Here is a 21,723-nt window from a genome sequence, read left to right as displayed (position 1 = left end):
TTTTTACTATGGAGTTATGTTTCTTTTTATGTATTTATTTATAAAACTTACTTTTCAAGCTTATGTCAAACAATGTATATATGATTAAATCAATGATCTGAAATAACCTCTGTATTCTTTTCTTTCTGGTTAAAAGACACTCTGTTCTTTCTAGGTTAAAAGGTATATGGTGTTTTAATGATGAAATTTATTCATTCATTTATTTTGCCAAATTTTCATCTAAAATTAATTTGAGGAAGAGTAAGTGGAAAATTGCCAAATGCTCATCCTTCAAGATTATATTTTTTACCTTCTTTTAGCATAAGCAGATAAATTCTCAGTGTCATTGCTGCTGAGTTCCCCCTGCTATTTTTATTTTCTACTGACAGAATATTCAAAGCTGACAAATGTTGCAGAACAGACATAGTTATTAAAAGCTTCAATTTACAGCAAATAGTGACAGTTTGCTTTTGCTGCTCATAAAGCAAAATCGAAGAGGTGTAAATACACAGGGAAGGTGGAACAAACACACTTCAGAGATTTTTTAAAAAGTTCCAAAAAGCAGTACTCATTTGTAATATTACTGCAAAGGTATTAGTTTAGGTATTGATTCAAAAAGTAAAAAAATGATGGCTGGCAACTTTTCAGTAATACTTTAAAAACTTTACTTAAGGATATCATTTATAGCTAAGTAAGGCTTTTTTTAAAATCACAGATAACTGACTTAAAATAGAAGATGGAGAATTTTGAGCTAATCAAGAATTACCAATTTGCAAGAGAAAAAGAAATTAAGCAAATAAAATATTTATTCTCACTGCACAGGAATGGTTGGCCTGCTGTAGAGCTCAATGTCCTACAGTTGACAATAATCCAGACTTTTACTACATTTTACTAAATTTTTAGAAGAGGAGAAAACACCTATATACACAAAAACTATATAAATTCTGAGCACTGGCAGGATCAGATAATATAAAATAAATTTCAGAGACAACACTAAAATGTTTCTGATAGGGAACCCTTCATAAATAATCCTTAGATGAGCTCTTCGGCAGCTTACTCACAGTAGTGCTAGACCTTAAAGTATATTTCAGCAGAAGTCAGATACAGAAACAAGTCATTATGGAAAAAAATAGGGAAATCAATATAGAAAAAGCAAGCAAACTTTCTCCCCCTCTTTACCTTCCTTTACCATAAGCAGCAGGTCATCAGTAAAAGGGGCTAATTCAGAAAAACAGCTTTAAAGCTTATAGAAGGGACACTGCCAACATGAAGAGGTGACTCACCTGCCCCAAGCCAAGGAAACCGAGGAAGAATCTGGAGAAATAAACCACACCCAAGCAGACAAACTTTTGCCAAGCTTTCCAAGGTGAAAGGAATGTTCAGTATCTTGCCTGGTGTGCTGGTGACATGAATGTATTCATTTGCCAAAACTCAGGCAACTATATACTTACTGGGTGTACACTGGATGTCTGTAAATTACACTTCGACTACAAAAAGAAAACTCTTTAATGCATGTCAAACGTATGCTTATTACAGTGCAGTAGGTGTAAAATTAAGAGTCTTCTGTTAATAATTTCCTTAAAAATCATTCTTAAAGAACATAAAAATATAAAAGGAAGAGTAAGAAAATCTAGGGGAAAAAATAGAAGTGGAGCAAAGAGAAAACCATTAAACCTGGAGTCACCGTTGAAAAAAATATCTTTCCAGGGGCTCAAATAGGGCTCATGGGGGCAAGTGAAAAAAGGTATTATTATGAGGAAAATAATGTCTCATACTGTACAACTCTGACATGTACTATCTACATTCAATAAACAAGCCTTTGTGTTATAGCAGGCTATTAACAGTATCTCCATTTTAAAGCTGATGAAATATATGGAATAGTTCAGTGATGTGTCTTAGGATACACATTTAGGAAAGTGCCATGATGCAAACAGCTCTGTAAGACTCCTACACATAATTCATCTCACAAAACAATACTTGGTGCACATATTGGGTGTGATGTGCAAAACATAAAAATAAAAACCACTGATGGCTTCACACAGTAGTGATGAGGCTTCCTGCCCTGCCTCCACACAGCACAGGTGAGTATAAATATGCTGGAAACGAAGCACATGAACTAAAGCAATCAAGTATTCCTTTCCTTAAATATTCATTCTTTTATTGGTTTAAAAATCTGAAACAAGTTATACTTGGCTATAGAAGTATGTATCATCTAAATACTTTCAACCCAAGGAGCTCTTTGACTAGATATATTGAGTATAATTTTATTATTTTGGCACAGTTTTTATTATTTGATTGACATTGGTTATACTTGGTTTCAGAAGAGCAGGAAGAAGATAATGCCAGACAAGACTGCATTTCCTATGACTTAATTATTGAGATGTGATTTTTGAAAATCTTATAACAAGTGGGGGGAAACAGTACTCTCAAAAGGATTTTATAGATGTTCACCATGGCCCAGACATAAACTTGAGCTAATGGATGCCTTGCCTGGTCCTGAAAGCTGTGCTCTTACTTAGACCCCTCAGATTGCTAAACACACAAGATTCTGCACTAATAATGCCCTTCCTTCCATACACCCTCCAATAACTCAACTGCATAGCCTCAGAGGGTCATCGTGACCTTGAAGCACAAAGGGCTTGTCATATTTGGCTTACTGTGCTTATTCCCAACTTAAAACATATACACACAATCTTGTACACACAGCAAGATGAAGGAAACCAATGTGGACTTCAAAGTCACAATCACTGATACAACCCATGTGCACTCTTTCCTTACTAAATATCAAAACACATTTTGAATTTTTAAATAAAATGTGCAAAATGCAATCTAATGTTAGTTGATGGGTATCTGAGGATAATACAGGCATGAACCATCTGTTTCAATTCAGTTTTGACAATCCATACAATTTCTCTCAATGAGAAATGGAAGACCAGAAATAGAGTGATGAAGGCAAAACCATTGCTGATATATAATAAAAACCAAAAAAGTACAAGACAGAAAAGTATTGTGCTTAAGAGCATAGGTTTGCGTCTCAGACAGACTCTGGTTCAAAACTGGGCTCAGTAACTCTGTAGCTGCATTACCAAGGGCAAAGCACTTAATCAAAGCCTCTGTTTGCTGATCTATAAAGTGGGCATAATTATATTTTGTGTTGACCTCATAGACTATTCTGAGAAATCAATAAGAAACTCACATGAAGGGCTTAGCAGAGTTTGTGGCATACATGTTCATTCAAAAACTATATGTTATGCATAATTTTGTAAATTTGTACAATAGTGCAATATATAATTAACCCAATACTTTTTCATTATGAAATTTTATTAGAACATTTACATGCTATTAGGGAAAGTGATAAATTAAAAATTTCATGTTGTTACTGTAAATGATCAATTATGTTGCATGTAATTATAGAAAAATTAGAAAATATTAGCATAAAGAAATAACAAAAACCACACACAATCCTACCGTTTGAGAAAACCACTATTAATACTTAAGGTGCATCCTTTAAAGCTTTTCAAAATGTAATTTACATGTAGGCATAGGTATAAACTATGCTTTTTAAATTTATAACATGAAATGAAGATTCTCCAAAGTCACCAGTCTTACATAACACTACATGAAATGACTGCAATTACATTGATGCATCATTATAAATTTACTTAATCATATATTGTGGGGGCACTCTGTTATTTCCAATTGTATTATTATAAATGAGGTTAAGTTTTTATTTATTTGTTAAGAGGATTATTACTTATGTACAAAATAAAGGGAATACTAGCTAAGGAATTCCATTAGTCAGTGGTTGTAGGATTGGGTTGTTATGAAATCAGTATGTTTAAACAAGTGATTTCTTAACTTCAGAACTCCTTTTCATCATGCACCTTTGACCAACCAAGTGTGTAAAGCATGTACTCCATCATGTACTTGAGTTAATAGATATAAAACTAGAAAGACCTTCCTGACCTAAAAATAGGCTTACAGGTACTTCCATAAACATATTGTATAATACAAAGAGAAAAGTGGTTTTAACAAAAGTCAGAAATTTTACTCAGAGTTTTTAAGAAAATTTTTTGGAAATATGTCACTTAATTAAAATTGTTCCTTATTTCTTATACTATTTAGTCAACAAAATTAGCAAACAGCAGAAACAAAATGAGAGACAGACATTTTAGTAGCTGGTCAAAATGTTTGTCAGTACCATAAAGATAGAAGAACCAAACAGACAAGTAATGTTTTAAGGAAAAACACCCTTCACTTGAAATCCTGGAAATATGCAAATACAATATAGCTTCATAAGCTCAGAAAACTGGATCTTTATTCCACAGAGACTCTTCTGTCAGTGTAACAAGCTAAAAACAAAATATGAATGACAAGTGCACATACTTAGCTGATGGAGAATAGAGTTCAACACTAATCTCTCTCAGAGGTTATGTGACTTCCAGGCAGAAATACTGATTCAGACCTAGCCTTACTGCCACAAAGTTTGACAGATACTCAAATATGAGCACAGGAATTTCTCTCCAAAATAGTAACATCCAGTATTTCCTTCAGCTGATCTGGTTAATCAGGTTAACTAACTTGATTATTTAGCTTAATTCAAGTATTATGGATTTTTAATAAGCAGACTATTGAATAATGAGAGTATGGATACATATATCTTGCTAGATACTGAAAGATACACTGGGTAATTAGGTATTATGGCATGATTTCATCTCAAACACAAGGAATTCTACTGCTTTATGCCTATTCCTTTCCTCTAATCACCATCATGTGTTTTAATTTTTCATTTTGTATGCCAACTTGTCAACTCCAAGTACTACATAAATAAAAGCATAATATATCTTAGAAGACTATCCCTTAAAGTTCTCTTGAATTATCTAACCTTGGGGGTTGGAATGAAAAAAAAAACACAAAACAAAAAAACTGGTGCCATCTGGTATGTGTGTCTCTTTCTCTGCAGAGACTTCTTCATCTTTGAAAATAAAACCAAGTGTGTCCTAATGTTCAAGGTCTGACCAGAGAATATTTTGGTTTCAAAGAAAACATGGTACTTATTAAGAAAAACAGAGTAATATTTTTGTTAAATTACTTTTCTCCTTATGTTTGATAAAATGCAAGTAAAGTCAAACTCTCTCTGCCTGGACCTTTGATGGAGAGAATGTGATTACAAGAACAAGGAAGGGACTTTCTGGGACCTGCACCCTTGCTCATGAATAGGACTGATCCATTTTAATCGTGCCAAGCTGGTAGATATAAAATGGTATCTAGAGAGGTAGGGGGATAGGTGAAATAGGTGAAGAGGACAATAAAATAAAATAAAATGGCATTATTATGATTTTAATTTGCAGTTCTTTGATTATTAATGAGGTTGTTTTCATTTTTATTAGCCATTCATGTTTCCTTTTCTTTGAAATGTTTATTATACCTTTGACCTATTTTTATTTTGTTCATATAATTTATCTGTTGTAGATACTAATCCATTTTCAGTGATATATCTTACATATTCCTTTTCCCAGTACTTTTCAATTTGTTAACGGTATCCTTTTGATAAAACAAAACTTTATTTCAATGTAGCTGAATTTATTATTTTTTTCCTTTAGAATTTGTGTTTACAGTAAGAAATTCCCTTTTTATTTGAGTTGCTTTTATTTTATGAAAAAGCTAGTTTCAAATCTACATTAAGTTAAAATGAAATCAAAGTCTTTGTGAAGGAGGCCTGGTGTCTTATTTACAAAAACCTATGACCACCATCCTTCACGCTTACAATTTTGGGAAGGATACTTCCAACAGCTTTGTGCTTCCATGTTTCAGCATCAAAACACAAGAATAAAGTCCTGTCTTTGCTGTACAGTGTCCTCAGCTACCAGAGCATCAGGTCTTTTCTACAGGTCATTCTTTGCTAAAGAAATTACTTCCATTAAGTTCTCAAGCCCCTAGCTTCAGCTTAGGTCTTACATTTCCATCCTAATCTCCACTAATAGCTTATATCACGCTGCGTGTGATACAGTTTGACAAAGCTGAGTCCGTACACACAGTGAAGAACATTCAGCAACATCAGTTTTACAGGCAGGTTCTTCCTCCAGCTCCCAGAAAGGTTGGGTCATACAAATATTACGACCTTTATTTGGTTCATGGGAAATTCTGTAGTTTTACTTTTTCTTTAAAAACTTTGTGTTTCATGACTTAAAGATTCAAATACTGAATCTACCTGAAACTGATTTTCTGTATATGTCATAATCTGTTTTCAAAGTTTTTCTTCTACACACGTGTGATCTTGTAACTGCAACACGGACTGAACAGTTCATCCTCTCCCCATTGATCTGCAACACTCTTGGGGTCATAAACCAAGTTTACACATATGCACAGGATTATGTATGGGCTTTCTATCCTGTTCCATTGGTGTCTTTACCCACACTCACATGCTAACACCACACTGTCTTAATTACCATAGCTTCATAATACACTTTGGTCTCTATAAAGCAAGATATTCTCATCTTCTCTGCTCTGGTTCTTCCTCAGGAAGTTCTTGATTATTTTGACCTTTTGCTCTTCCCAACAACTGTAGAACCAGCTTGTCAATCTGAACTATCTTATCCTTTCAGGTGCGTTTAACATCTCCTGTTTTTGTCTTTGGTATACTACAGTCCACCGTGATATGTCTAAATACATATTTATGTTGCTTGGTACATTATGTTCCCTTTATAAGAGGATTTCAATCTTTAAAAATTTCTGGAATATTCTGTCTTTATACCTTAAACAAATTGCCTTTCGGCTACTGGGAAATGCTTCAGCATGTTTTGTTAGAAACGCTTCTACATGTTTTGTGAGAAAAGGCACTGACAACTTTGGTTCAGGGAAAACTTTTTAAGGATATTTGTATAGCAAGCAACTCTAGAAGAGAGAGGATCCCTCTGGAGCAGTAGACAGATTTGTTTCCTGTCCCATGGAATAAAGATGATGTATCCCTCCTAGGCAAAGAGTAGATGTGCTTACAGTAAATTTTAAAAAACTGCGGTTCCCTGACAAAAACGACATGATCATCTCCAGAGATGCCGAAAAAGCATTCGACAAAATACAATATCCATTCATGATAAAAACTCTCAACAAAATGGGTATAGAGGGCAAGTACCTCAACATAATAAAGGCTACATATGACAAACCCACAGCCAACATTATACTTAACAGCGAAAAGCTGAAAGTTTTCCTTTAAGATTGGGAACAAGACAAGGATGCCCACTCTCCCCTCTTCTATTCACCATAGTTCTGGGGGTCCCAGCCATGGCAATAAGACAACAAAAAGAAATAAAAGGCATCCACATTGCCAAAGAAGAAGTTAAACTGTCCATGCTTGAAGATGATATCATATTGTACATAAAAAACCCTAAAGAATCCACTCCAAAACTACTAGATCTAATATCTGAATTCAGCAAAGTTGCAGGATACAAAATTAATACACAGAAATCTGTTGTATTCTTATACACTAACAATGAACTAGCACAAAGAGAAATCAGGAAAACAATTGCATTCACATCAAAAAGAACAAAATACCTAGGAATAAACCTAACCAAGGAAGTGAAAGACCTATACTCTGAAAACTACAAGACACTCATGAGAGAAATTAAAGAAGATACCAATAAATGGAAACACATCCTGTGCTCATGGGTAGGAAGAATTAATCTGTCAAAATGGCCATTCTGCCTAAAACAATTTACAGATTCAATGCAATCCCTATCAAAATACCAACAGCATTCTTCAATGAACTAGAGCAAATAGTTCTAAAATTCATATGGAACCACAAAAGATCCCGAATAGCCAAAGCAATTCTGAGAAGGAGGAATAAAGCTGGGGGGATTATGCTCCCCAAATTCAAGTTCTACTACAAAGCCACAGTAATCAAGACAATTTGGTACTGGCACAAGAATAGACCCACAGACCAGTGGAATAGACTAGAGAGCCCAGATATAAACCCAAGCATATATGGTCAATTAATATATGATAAAGAAGCCATGGATATACAATAAGGAAATGACAGCCTCTATAACAACTGGTATTGGCAAAACTGGACAGCTACATGCAAGAGAATGAAACTGGATTATTGTCTAACCCCATAAACACAAAAGTAAACTTGGAAGGGATCAAAGACCTGAATGTAAGACATGAAACCATAAAACTCTTGAGAGAAAACACTGGCAAAAATCTCTTGAATATAAACATGACTAACTTTTTCCTGAATGCATCTCCTTGGGCAAGGGAAACAAAATAAAAATTGAACAAATGAGACCACATCATGCTAAAAAGCTTCTGTACAGCAAAGGATACCATAAGTAGATCAAAAAGGCATCTTACAGTATGGGAGAATATATTTGTAAATGACATATCTGACAAGGGGTTAACATCCAAAATATACAAAGAACTCGCATGCCTCAACACCCAAAAAGTAAATAACCTTATTAAATAAAAAATGGGCACATGATCTGAACAGACACTTCTCCAAAGAAGAAATTCCGATGGTCAACAGACACATGAAAAGATGCTCCACATCGCTGATCATCAGAGAAATGCAAATTAAAACCACAATGAGACGTCACCTCACACCAGTTAGGATAGCCACCATCCAAAAGACAAACAACAACAAATGTTGGTGAGGATGTGGAGAAAGGGGAACCCTCCTACACTGCTGGTGGGAATGTAAATTAGTTCAACCATTTTGGAAAACAGTATGGAGGTTCCTCAAAAAACTCAAAATAGAAATACCATTTGACCCAGGAATTCCACTCCTAGGAAATTACCCTAAGAATGCAGGAGCCCAGTTTGAAAAAGACATATGCACCCCTGTGTTTATCACAGTACTATTTACAATAGCCAAGAAATGGAAGCAACCTAAGTGTCCATCAGTAGATGAATGGATAAAGAAGATGTGGTACATATACACAATGGAATATTATTCAGCCATAAGAAGAAAACAAATCCTACCATTTGCAACAACATGGATGGAGCTAGAGGCTATTATGCTCAGTGAAATAAGCCAGGCTGAGAAATACAAGTACCAAATGATTTCACTCATATGTGGAGTATTAGAACAAAGCAAAAACTGAAGGAACAAAACAGCAGCAGACTCACAGAACCCAAGAATGGACTAACAGTTGTCAAAGGGAAAGGGACTGGTGGGGGGTGGGGAGAAGGGAAGGGAGACGGCGAATAAGGAGCATTATGATTAGCACACATAACACAGGGGGGGTGCCCAGGGAAGGTAGTATAGCACAGAGAAGACAAGTATGACTATAGCATCTTACTACACTGATGGACAGTGACTGTAATGGGGTATGTGGTGGGGACTTGATAATGGGGGGGAATTTAGTAATCACAATGTTGCTCATGTAATTGTATATTAATGTTACCAAAATAAAAATTTTTTTAATTAAAAAAAAAAGAGCCTGGGGTTCCCTAAGCTCAGTTATCTTTGGATGTGACTCAGATTTACTACTGTGCACCCAGGCCCACTGGGGCTACCCTGCATTGCCCCCAAGGGACTTGGGTGCAAAGGGAACTGGCCTGAACATAAACCTCTGGGTGCTTATCATGCTGCAGGTAATAAAGTCCTTTGTGTCTGACCCAGGAGTCTTATATCTTTGACCAGCATCCATGATACTGAAGCAAACTATTAAAGTAAAAATAATTTTTTATTTTTTCATATAATTTATTTATTAATTTAGGCATAGGTAAAATTTCAGATCTTCACAGATCTTGTCATCACCCATTTTCAATATTTTAACATTTCGAAATTCTGATATTTTCATTTCTATCATATCCTAAATATTTACTCTCTTTTTCTCACCTACTTTGTCCCTGTTTCATGTTGGGTAATTTCTTCATAATCTTCCAGTCCACTGATTTTCCCTTCAGCTGTGTGTAACTCTTTATTTAACCAACCTACTGAGTTAACTGCAGCATTGTATTTTTTTCTTGTAATTCTATTTGGTTCCTTTTCAAATCTTTGTGATTCTTTTTGATGGTCTCTTATTCCTTACATAATTTTTTTCTTTCTGTATTTCACATTTATTTATTTATACTCAGTATTTTGGTGTCACTAGGCATAGGGAAACTAAATGTTTGTCTCTACTGACTTAAGAATTTTGGCTTATGTTATTCCCTGTTTAATACATTTCACATTGCTCTGTTAAATGTTTGCTATTTTTTTACTGTAACCTCATATAGGCTGAATCTATAATAATTCTGAGGGAGCCAGACTATTCAAGTTTTCCTCTAGAGAGGATATATGGAGAAAATGACAACAACAGCACAACACCCTAACTTCTGTGGGACACAGCAAAGGCAGTTCTAAGAGGAAAGTATATAGCAATCCAGGACTATTTAAAGAAGGAAGAACAATCCCAAATGAATAGTCTAAAGTTACAATTATTGAAAATGGAAAAAGAAGAACAAATGAGCCCCAAAGTCAGCATAAAGAGGGACATAATAAAGATGAGAGAAGAAATAAATAAAATTGAGAAGAATAAAACAACAGAAAAAAATCAATGAAAGCAAGAGCTGGTTCTTTGAGAAAATAAAATGATGATAAGCACCTAGCCAGACTTATTAAGAGAAAAAGAGAATCTACACACATAAACAGAATCAGAAATGAGAATAGAAAAATCATGAGGGACCCGACAGAAATACAAAGAATAATTAGAGAATACTATGAAAATCTATCTGCTAACAAGCTGGAAAACCTAGAAGAAATGGACAACTTCCTAGAAAAATAAAACCTTCTAAGACTGACCAAGGAAGAAACAGAAATTCTAAACAGACCAACTACCAGCAATGAAATTGAATCAGGAATCAAAAAACTACCCAAGAAGAAAACTCCTGGGCCACATGGATTCACTACTGAATTTCATCAGACATACAGAGAAGACATAATACACATTCTCCTTAAAGTTTTCAAAAACATAGAAGAGGAGGGAACACTTCCAAACTCATTCTATGAAGCCAGGATCACTCTAATACCAAAACCAGGCAAAGACCCCACCAAAAAAGAAAATTATAGACCAATATCACTGAAGAACATACATACAAAAATACTCAACAAAATATTAGCAAACTGAATCCAAATATACATCAAGAAGATCATACACCATGATCAAGTGGGATTCATCTCAGGCAGACAAGGATGGTACAACATTTGAAAATCCATTAACATCATCCACCACATCAAGAAAAAGGACAAAAACCACATGATCATCTCCAGAGACGCTGAAAAAGCATTAGACAAAATTCAACATCCATTCATGATAAAAACTCTCAACAAAATTGGTATAGAGGGCAAGTACCTCAACATAATTAAGGCCATATATGACAAACCCAGAGCCAACATCATACTTAATAGTGAAAGGTTGAAAGCTTTTCACCTAAGTTCGGGAACAAGACAGAGATGTCCACTCTCCGCACTGTTATTCAACGTAGTACTGGAGGTCCTAGCCACAGCAATCAGACAAAACAAAGAAATACAAGGAATCCAGATTGGTAAAGAAGAATTCAGACTGTCACTATTTACAGATGACATGATATTGTATATAAAAAACCCTAAAGAATCCACTCCAAAACTAATAGAACTAGTACCTGAATTCAGCAAAGTTGCGGGATACAAAATTAATACACAGAAATCTGTTGCTTTCCTTTACACTAATGACCTAAAAGAAAGAGAAATCAGAAAAACAATTCCATTCACATTTGCATCAAAAAGAAAAAATACCTAGGAATAAACCTAACCAAGGAAGGGAAAGTCCCTGAAAAACTACAAGACACTCTTAAGAGAAATTAAAGAGGACACTAACAAATGGAAACTCATCCCATGCTCTTGGCTAGGAAGAATTAATATTGTGAAAATGGCGATCTACAGATTCAATGCAATCCCTATCAAAATACCAACAAAAAAACATTCCACGCTCTTGGCTAGGAAGAATTAATATTGATTGTCAAAAGCAATCTACAGATTCAATGCAATCCCAGCAAAATACCAACAGCATTCTTCAATGAACTGGAAAAAGTAGTTCTAAAATTCATATGGAACCACAAAAGACCCCAAATAGCCAAAGCAATCGTTAGAAGGAAGAATAAAGGGGGTGGATTTCGCTTCCCAACTTCAAGCTCTACTACAAAGCCACAGTAATCAAGACAATTTGGTACTGGCACCAGAACAAACCCACAGACCATTGTAATAGAATAGAGACTCCAAACATTAACCCAAACATAGATAGTCAATTAATATATGATAAAGGAGCCATGGACATACAATGGGGAAATGACAGCCTCTTCAACAGCTAGTGTTGGTAAAACTGGACAGCTACATGTAAGACAATGAAACTGGATCATTGTCTAACCCCATACACAAAAGTAAATTTGAAATGGATCAAAGACCTGAATGTAAGTTATGAAACCATAAAACTCTTAGAAAAAAGTATAGGCAAAAATCTCAAACATGAGCAACTTCTTCATGAACATAGCTCCCCGGGCAAGGTAAAGAAAAGCAAAAATGAACAAGTGGGACTACATCAAGTTGAAAAGCTTCTGTACAGCAAAGGACACCACCAATAGGACAAAACAGCATCCTACAGTATGGGAGAATATATTCATAAATGACAGATCTGATAAAGGGTTGACATCCAAAATATATTAAAAGCTCATGCACCTCAACAAACAAAAAGCAAATAATCCAATTAAAAAATGGGCAGCGGAGCTGAACAGACACTTCTCCAAAGAAGAAATTCACATGGCCAACAGACACATGAAAAGATGCTCCAGATAGCTAATCAGAGAAATGCAAATTAAAACAACAATGAGATATCACCTCACACCAGTAAAGATGGCCACCACCCAAAGACAAACAACAACTAATGTTGGTGAGGATGTGGAGAAAGGGGAACCCTCCTACACTGCTGGTGGGAATGTAAATTAGTTCAACCATTGTGGAAAGCAGTATGGAGGTTCCTCAAAAAACTCAAAATAGACATACCATTTGATCCAGGAATTCCACTCCTAGGAATTTACCTTAAAAATGCAGCAGCCCAGTTTGAAAAAGATATATGCACCCCTATGGTTATAGTGGAAGCAACCTAAGTGTCCATCAGAAGATGAATAGATAAAGAAGACGTGGTACATATACATGATGGAATATTATTCAGCCATAAGAGGAAAACAACAACTACCATTTGCAACATGTATGGAGCTAGAGGGTATTTATGCTCAGTGAAATAAGCCAGGCAGAAAAAGACAAGTATCAAATGATTTCACTCATCTGTTGAGTATAAGAACAAAGAAAAAAACTGAAGGAACAAAACAGCAGCAGAATCACAGGACCTACGAAGGGACTAACAGTTGCCAAAGGGAAAGGGACTGGTGGGGGTGGGGGAAAGGAAGGGATAAGGGGAAATAAAAAGGGGGCATTACTATTAGCAGACGTAATGGAGGGGGTGCATGGGGAAGGCTGTACAATGCAGAGAAGACAAGTAGTGATTCTATAGCATCTTACTATGCTGATAGCGACTGTAATGGGGTATGTGGGGGGGGGACTTGGTGATGGGGGGAGTCTAGTAACCATAATGTTGCTCATGTAATTGTAGATTAATGATATCAAAATTTTTAAAAATTGGACTATAATCCACAATGGAGTGAGATGTCAGCTGTGATAATGGTAATCAAGAGGCACCTCTCTGCAATCCTTCAAAAATCTAAGTTTGAAAGGATGAAAACATATTTTCTCAGTTTAGTAACAGAAAGGAGCCAGAAATACGGATGTAACAAAAAACCTTTCATGTTCTTCACACTGTTCCTTTCACTTTATGTGGCTTGCATGTACTTGACCATCTGCCAGCTCACGTGTATATGCCATGGCTGCACTGAACACACAGTCAAAATCATCCTGTTCTGAATAAGGGGCACCTCGCATGCACAAAGGCGAGGAGGAAGGACCATTTGTGACACTCTTGCTTCCTCTGTCCCCTTTTCATGCTGTCTGAGAGAAGAGTCTTTATCCTGTAAAGATGAAGGGACTGAATTCAAGATGGATTACTCTTTGTTATGATTTGCTTATTTGGGTATCTATTTTCTTAAATGGAAAGCGCTGCATCAAGATTCTTTGAATATTTCCCCCTAATGTTCTTGGTAATGGGTTAAAAATATTCTTCAATTAAGCCTGCACACTGCTCTGCGGAACACGCTGGGACCATGAGCTCCCCAACTGTGCCACAGGAGGCCAGATGCTGACAACCAGAAAGGGCACAAAAACTGCCACTCGCTGAGCAGAACAACTACCTGTGTCGTCAGTATGAAAGGTCAGCCACTGGTCTTTCTTATTTCACACGTGATCTCCATGAAAATACAGAAGGACTCCACACACCACACAAATTGCTGCGACGACAGTCTTTTCACTGTAACCACCAACACAAAACTGCAGCTGAGCCTGGAGGGACGCTCCTAAGTCTCAGCTGTTAACAAGGTGAAATCACCTCTTTCCATTTTCCCCTTTGGGGAAAGGCTGGCTGAAGAGCTGGGGTGGTGAGCACCTCTGAGAAAGAGGGCACCCAGGTGGCAGTGAGGTAGTTTGTGAGGTGATGGGGAACAGGGTACTTTCACAGACAAGCCAGTTCAGTGAGTATACATTCTGGGAATCACACTAAGGGGACTGGGGTTATACATGCCTCTATGAACACTGTTTATGGTACAAACACTGACCTTTCCTTTATTGAGAATTTTATAGGACCCACTAAAATATACAGCTCAGAAGCATCTAATATATCTCCCTTTAACACATGACACTGTTTTAAAAGGAAGAAAGGCTTCATTTTAATTGTAGAAGTTTATGAGATCTCAGGGGAAATTCTAGACAACTTTTCAGACATTCCCTTTTTGTACCTGCCTCTGGGGCTGCAGCTATTGTCCCACTGAGCATTGAGCTAGAGCTGCTCATGCTCACTGGGGTTGGTGCTAGCTAAGGGACAATCATTTTCTGCATGACTCTTGGGTGTATGCAAAGATATTTCTAGAGGACTTATCATCACTAGCACACTAAAGCAGAGGAGCCAGGAAGTGTTATATACTGGATAAAATGTCACATACTTAAAAGAATGACATCTAGGAGGAGATCAGTGAATGTGTCCTGCTGATGAGCCAGTGCTTTAAAACCAGGGGAGCACTGAACATTGAGCCAGAATACTCAAGTTAGAGTCTGCCATCCTAGCTGAGTAATCCTGGGGAGGGTATTTAACCTCTTGGAACTGCACTTTCCACCTATGCAAAGAAAGGGGGCATGACATTAGATTATCTCTGAGGCTTCCAGAAACTTGTGTATTATAACTAATATTCTGTTTTGAAAGTTGTTATTTATTTTTCTGTCCTAACACTGTCTTTTAAGTTTCTGCCAGTATAGAGACATGTTAGTGGAGATAAACATCTCTTTACCATACATTTTTGCTAAAACTGCAGCCCACACTTTCTGTAGCATTCCATGATAGATGATGATGATTATTAATATTATTATTAACACCATTGCATTTGGTATTTACTGAGTGTTTATATATGACTGACCCAGTCCTAAGCACTCTTTATGCATTATCTCCAAGAGTCTTTCCTGACAACCCTATAAGGTGGAGACCGTTATCATTCAGTTTTACAGCTGAGAGGATCAATGCTTAACAAGTAAAATAATCTTTTTCAACTTTATTATTTTCACATAGTGGAAAATTTGGGTATAGTATTAAACTCTTCTTTATTCTGTCTGTGCCTTTATATTTTGAAGTGTAGTTGTAATTAAGTTAACATTAAGTTTACTAGTGGTAAGTTTTTCATCAAAAAGAGAATTAACTTTCCATATAAATGAACATCAGGAGAAGAATTACTGACTTTAGTGCAATATCTGATTATTCAGAAATATCACTTAAGGTGTTTCTATTTGGGGCAGCATAACTATTTGAGCTCATATTTTTATAATTCTGATTGAGAATTTAGGGACATGGTAATTTTTACCAATATTGAATCTGAAAATTTTAAGTAAAGCAACTAAATCTGAGACCCTTCCCTATTGGTTAAAAGGAAACCAAGGCACTTAGGAATTTATTGGTACGTTGGAAAATGTGCAAAGAACTTTTGTTTCAAATTGTGCTTAATAGAACTTTAAGGAGTATTTCCCATTATTTAGGTTTATGCTCTTACTAATTTTGTATCTAGCTTAAAAGGCATTTGAAAAGATTCCATTTCTTTGTTTTATTATTATTTTTTGTCCTATGATAGTTCCATGCTAAATGTATTTTAAAATAAAAGCCAAATTCAGGATTAAAAAAAAAAAAGTAAAATAAAATCAGTACATGGTGGAGTTAGGTTATGAAGTGAAGGCAGGCTAATTCTAGAACTTGCCACCCCAATCATACTGTTACACTGACCACAGCAACATGTTAAATATTCAACAAATAGTACCTAAAGCAAACATGGTTTGCCATAAAATCCAATGAAGATTATGAACTTCCACTGTTCTTCTGCTACTCCAAAAAATTCACATCCTGTTCAAATTTTTAGGCAACAGGAATATTTTGATACCTAAAGATTAATGATATTATAATAACTTTTCATAGTGGATAAAGATTTTTGTTGAAAATACATTCCCTAAAGGGAAAAAAAACCTGTAATTTTTCTATAGAGACAGATGATTTCTTGCAAACCTATATAAAAGATCATAGTGGGCAAAATAGAAATGATAAAATATGTATTTAGGAGATGCTGATACTGGAAATATTCCATGGATCACTCTAAAATTTAGACAAATTTCTATTACAGTGCCATGATGAAATGGACAAGGTAATATACTGGAGGAAGGAACAAGAATGCAACAGTTCATCTAGGCAGCTATGCAGTTATAATTTTAATAAATATGCAAAGCTGGTATTCTGCCACATAAAATAGCTACTCAATTGTGAACCTGAAATATATTTTTAGACTATAATGTGTCTGTCCTTGAAATTAAACAATCGTCACTTTCATGAATACTACTATTTTTATTCTAGGATATCTGCATTCTGTCTTGTGTTTTTTATTAATTTTGATCTTTTCACCATTTTATCTGTGACTATTTCATAGATTAATTTTATAAGTCCAATTTTTATTCTACAGCTAGGTTCTGCATACTAGAATACATTGCTGATCATCCACCAAATACATCTCTATACCCTAGAGAAAACTGCTGAACTAACTTCAAGGATATGATGTGAAATACTAAGTCCTATCTGCACCACACAAAATAAGTACAGGAAGATATGGAATGTATGTAGAAACAAATGCATCTAAAAGACCAAAGAAAGGCAAAAGAATCAAGTACTAAATCTCCTGCTGTAATTGAAAAAAAACAACACCACCTTCACATAACACGTTGACTTGAAAATAGTTACATGCGACATGCTCAGTAGACTGGTTCAGAAAGTTATGCTAACCACCACCAGATCATAAAGACTCGATCTGTCTTGGTCTCAAGGATGAAACTAGCACTTAACCAAGAATGAAACTTATACTTCAGCTGCCCAGTAGTTAAAAAATCAGCTCTGAACAGTTACCAAAGGAAAAGGAACTGGGGAGGATGGGTGGGAAGGGAGGGACAAGGGGGGACAAGGGGCATTATGATTAGCAGACATAATGTAGGGGGTGGGGGGGGCACCGGGAGGGCTGTACAATACAGAGAAGACAAGTAGTGATTCTATAGCATCTTACTATGCTGATGGACAGTGACTGTAATGGGGTATGTGGTGGGGACTTGATGATGGGGGGAGTCTAGTAACCATAATATCGCTCATGTAATTGTAGATTAATGACACCAAAATAAAAAAAATAAAAATATTAAAAAAAAAAAGAAATCAGCTCTGGAAAGCAATACATTTTCCTAGATTAAATTTTGTTTTCATTATAGGTATAAAAAGAAGTAGGGAAGAAAACTTAACAGTACTAAACACTTCGGTTCAGATTCTGTCTTGAAGAAGTTACCCTAAGTGACCTCTAAGCCTCTTTATTATTATTATTCTAGCCCCTCAGTTAATGAGTACTTGCCAAGTGACATGAAGTAGTGAGCACTGTGTGTGCATTTTCTCACTTAATTCTTCCAACAAGGCAACATTATATGCAACTGTACTATAGTTAGATGAAATTAGAATAAATAATACTATAAAAATGGAGTATTCAAAACTCTATTTTACATATGAAAAAATATGTCATAAGCCTACTTGATGTTAGGCACTCAGAGGCAAAGCTAAAATGATCAATCAAAGATACCTGATCTCCTGAAAGTTGTGGTCTAATAGGAAAAAATGTATCATGTAATCACTCAAAGAACACACAAGAGCAGTAAGTGCTAAGAGAAAGAAGTACAAGGTATCTTGACAATAGTAAGTGGTACAAAAATATGAAGCTCAGACTTTGCAGTGACATTGCGTATGCTTCAAGCTCTACCACATATTAACTGTATCCCTGGCAAGTTATTTTAACCCACATGTATTTCAGTTTTTCCATCTTCTTCCATAGATAAACAATACCTAAGCCTCAAAGTTGCTATGATGATTAAAAAACAAGTGTTCAGTAAACAGTTGTGGTTGTTTTCTGCTACTGTAATTATTTGACCTTTGACAAGAGGTGGGGGCAGTGGTCAAGTAGACTCCTTAGAGAAAGGGATAAATGACCTATAATCTACAGAACAGTGGAATTAACCAGGCACTGGGGGAGGATGGGGATGGCTGGTGGGTAGGAGAAACGTTTCAGGCAAAGATAACAGCACATGAAAACATTCATGAAAAAGTTCAACAAACACAGTATGTTAACTAGCTAAGTTATCTTATATAATTTGATCATTCTGGGATTCAGTTTCATCACCTGAAAAATAAGGAGTGAAATTAGATCACATTTATGCTTTCATGATCTTTCTAATTCTATAAAATTTGAACACACTAAGACAAAACATTTGAAATAGGACTTTAATTGAATATGCTTCACACCTTTTCCTGGTTCTAAATGCAGCCAAAAGGTCCTTAGATGTAAATTTTAAGAACATTCTCATTTTGTCTCCTTTCTACTCCCTTTGCTCTGATCTTCCTCATTATGAACTTGCCTATATCTGTAAATAAAAGAATTGCACCACAGTGACCTCTTTTTCTACTTTTGAAAGTGGTTTATATTTCTCCAACTATAATGTCAATTTTCTGTTTCAGGACTATCATCCATCGACATGGTGCCAGGCAGCTAGGTTCTAGCATTAGACATATGATATATAAATATGGCTGTATACATATTTTACTAACCAAACTTCTGATGTAATTTATTTTTACTTACTTATGTATTGCTATAAGTTATGTCAATTATCTGAGAACCAGTAGATTTTTCCTTCAACACTGTTGTGTATTGCTCTCTGTAGGAGTTCAAGCCTCACTACTTCAACCTATAGTCTATTTACAAGTATTTGGAAATTTCTATTGTTCAAGGTGAACATTTATTGAAACTTCAGAACTGTGCAGTTCTGGTGCTATCACAGTTTATTTTCAGTAATCAAATATTAGACCAGGGCTACTCAGTATGTGGCCCATAACCCTGTAGCTCTATGTTACTGATGGGCAAACATATTTGCAGCATTTCAATAGCATACTCATGAAAATGTGGCCACCCAGACTGTGAAACTGATCAGACCCAAACCTGCTTCACACTAAAAAGTCCAAGCATGTTTTCTTACAGAGTACTATGGAAACTAAATTTTTGTTTAATTAATTTTTTTTTCAAAGTATTACACTGCTTTTCCACCACTTTTCATTAATTTCCATCTTGGAATTTCCACTAGCTATGATTATTGTTAAGTGTTTGGCTACTTTACCCATCCTTGGAAAAGCCAATGCCCCTTCCCAGCACATCAGAGAGATGACTCCCTCTGCCTAGCAGAGACACTGCTTCCGCTAAAGGTGCCATTTCTTCATCTTCTCTTTTTTATACTTGTTTGCATACCAATAGTCAGAGCAAGGCAAAAGTGCTGGTATTTAATAGCATACAGTAAATATTAGCTCAGAGACTGGTTGAGGAAGGTCCCTGAGAAGTATTACTTGATCAAAAATGGCTTCAAGGTCAAGATTTCAAATTACAAAACTAAGATCTACATAAAACAGTTTCTATTCAGGTTTATGTAATACAAGTCGATTCAATAAATTATTTTCTAAAGCTGATAAGTGAATGTTTGCTTCCTTTTGCTTATGTCAGACACCAACTCTACAGGAAAGTCTTGACGTATTTTAAGTTACAGAGGAGAGAAAGCACAGGGGCTAACAGGACTCCCTTTTATTCCATAATAGGATTCAAAATATAAGACACTCAATTTCGGACAAATTCCTCAAATCAGCTAGCAAAGTGTAGACATAGATATGAATTGATAAACTGAAATCATACCTCTTCAAAGCAAAAATCCCAGCAGTAGAGTGGTCTGTTGTGGGGGTATCTTGGGCTGTACTCCAATGAGGGGTTCACAAGGCTAGTGACTAGTCAGAGCAAGGGTCCTGATAAGACTTAGCAAAAGGAAGATGAACTCTACTTACAGCTTAAACTGTTCTTCCCTATTATATCAGCCCCATAGGAGCTCTTCCCTATTAGATCTTGCTCCACTTAGGGGTACCCAGAAACCTCAGAGTGGGTGTGTAACACTAAACTCATCTTTCATACCCTCCTGCCCTGATTCCTGCCTTTCTTCAAGTGTGGCAGTGCTCAGCACCAGGCAGAGATGCTCAGCACCAAGCAGAACCACAGACAGCTCTGCAGGATCTGATGGCCCTGAAAGGAAAGATGCTTTTACAGCTTGAAGGGAAACATGGGGTGGAGGGCATGAATCTGAACTATTTTTACTTCCTTTTTTAAGGTCAAGTAATGTAATTAAGAAGGTCTTTATATGCTATCTTTACAGGCTTTGCAGTACTATCATCATAATTCTATGATATGGACATTAATAATTCTTTTATTGTGTTTGGGATATTTTTTAACTTTCTAGGGGAAAATTAAACCCACATTTAAAAGTGAAGAGAATAACAAATATCTCCATGTACCCATCATCCAGCTTCAAAAACTATCTACCGAGGGTGTCTCCTACTTCATTAGTTTTCACTTCTGCCTGCCTCCTGCCAAGTCCACTAAATTATTTTGAAGCAAATCCCAGAAATTATATTAGTTCATCCATATATAATTAAGTACATCAACACAAATGATTACACATAAAAAATTAATAATTTTCTTTGAATACCCAGTATTCAAATTTCCTATCTCAAATTTTTTTTTTACTTCTTGTTTTCTAAAAAATAAAATATTGGCAGTGTTTAATACACTGCAGTTATTATTCTTATTAATATCCAAACAGTCCCATTTTTGGCCAACGGGAGCTCTTCAGCATGGCTTCTTGAGTTCTTTTTAAAACAGACTTTGATTCTGGACTGACAAAATGTTTAGGGCACAGCTTTATATTCTCTAGCTAATGACCTGGAATTTACCATTTTTCTAAGGACTCCAGAAATGAAACAAACAATGGAAGGATTTAAGAGGAGACTGGATTAGGTGGAAGAGACTGTTAATGGAAAAGAAATCAGAGAACAGGAATACAGAGAAGCTGAGGCAGAGAGAGATAAAAGGATCTCCAGGAATGAAAGAATATTACGAGAACTGTGTGACCAATCCAAATAGAACAATATTCACATTACA

General features: G+C 35.8%; 1 protein-coding gene across 3 annotated transcripts in view; it reads right to left on the bottom strand.

Moving 5' to 3' along the window:
* The window catches only part of RSU1 (Ras suppressor protein 1), a 194,397-nt gene that overhangs the window by 46,198 nt on the left and 126,476 nt on the right, over positions 1-21,723 (bottom strand). The window lies entirely within an intron of this gene.

The sequence above is a fragment of the Manis javanica genome, chromosome 2 (assembly GCF_040802235.1).
Source record: "Manis javanica isolate MJ-LG chromosome 2, MJ_LKY, whole genome shotgun sequence".
Classification (NCBI taxonomy): Eukaryota; Metazoa; Chordata; class Mammalia; order Pholidota; family Manidae; genus Manis; species Manis javanica.
This window is presented reverse-complemented; position numbering and strand designations above follow the sequence as displayed.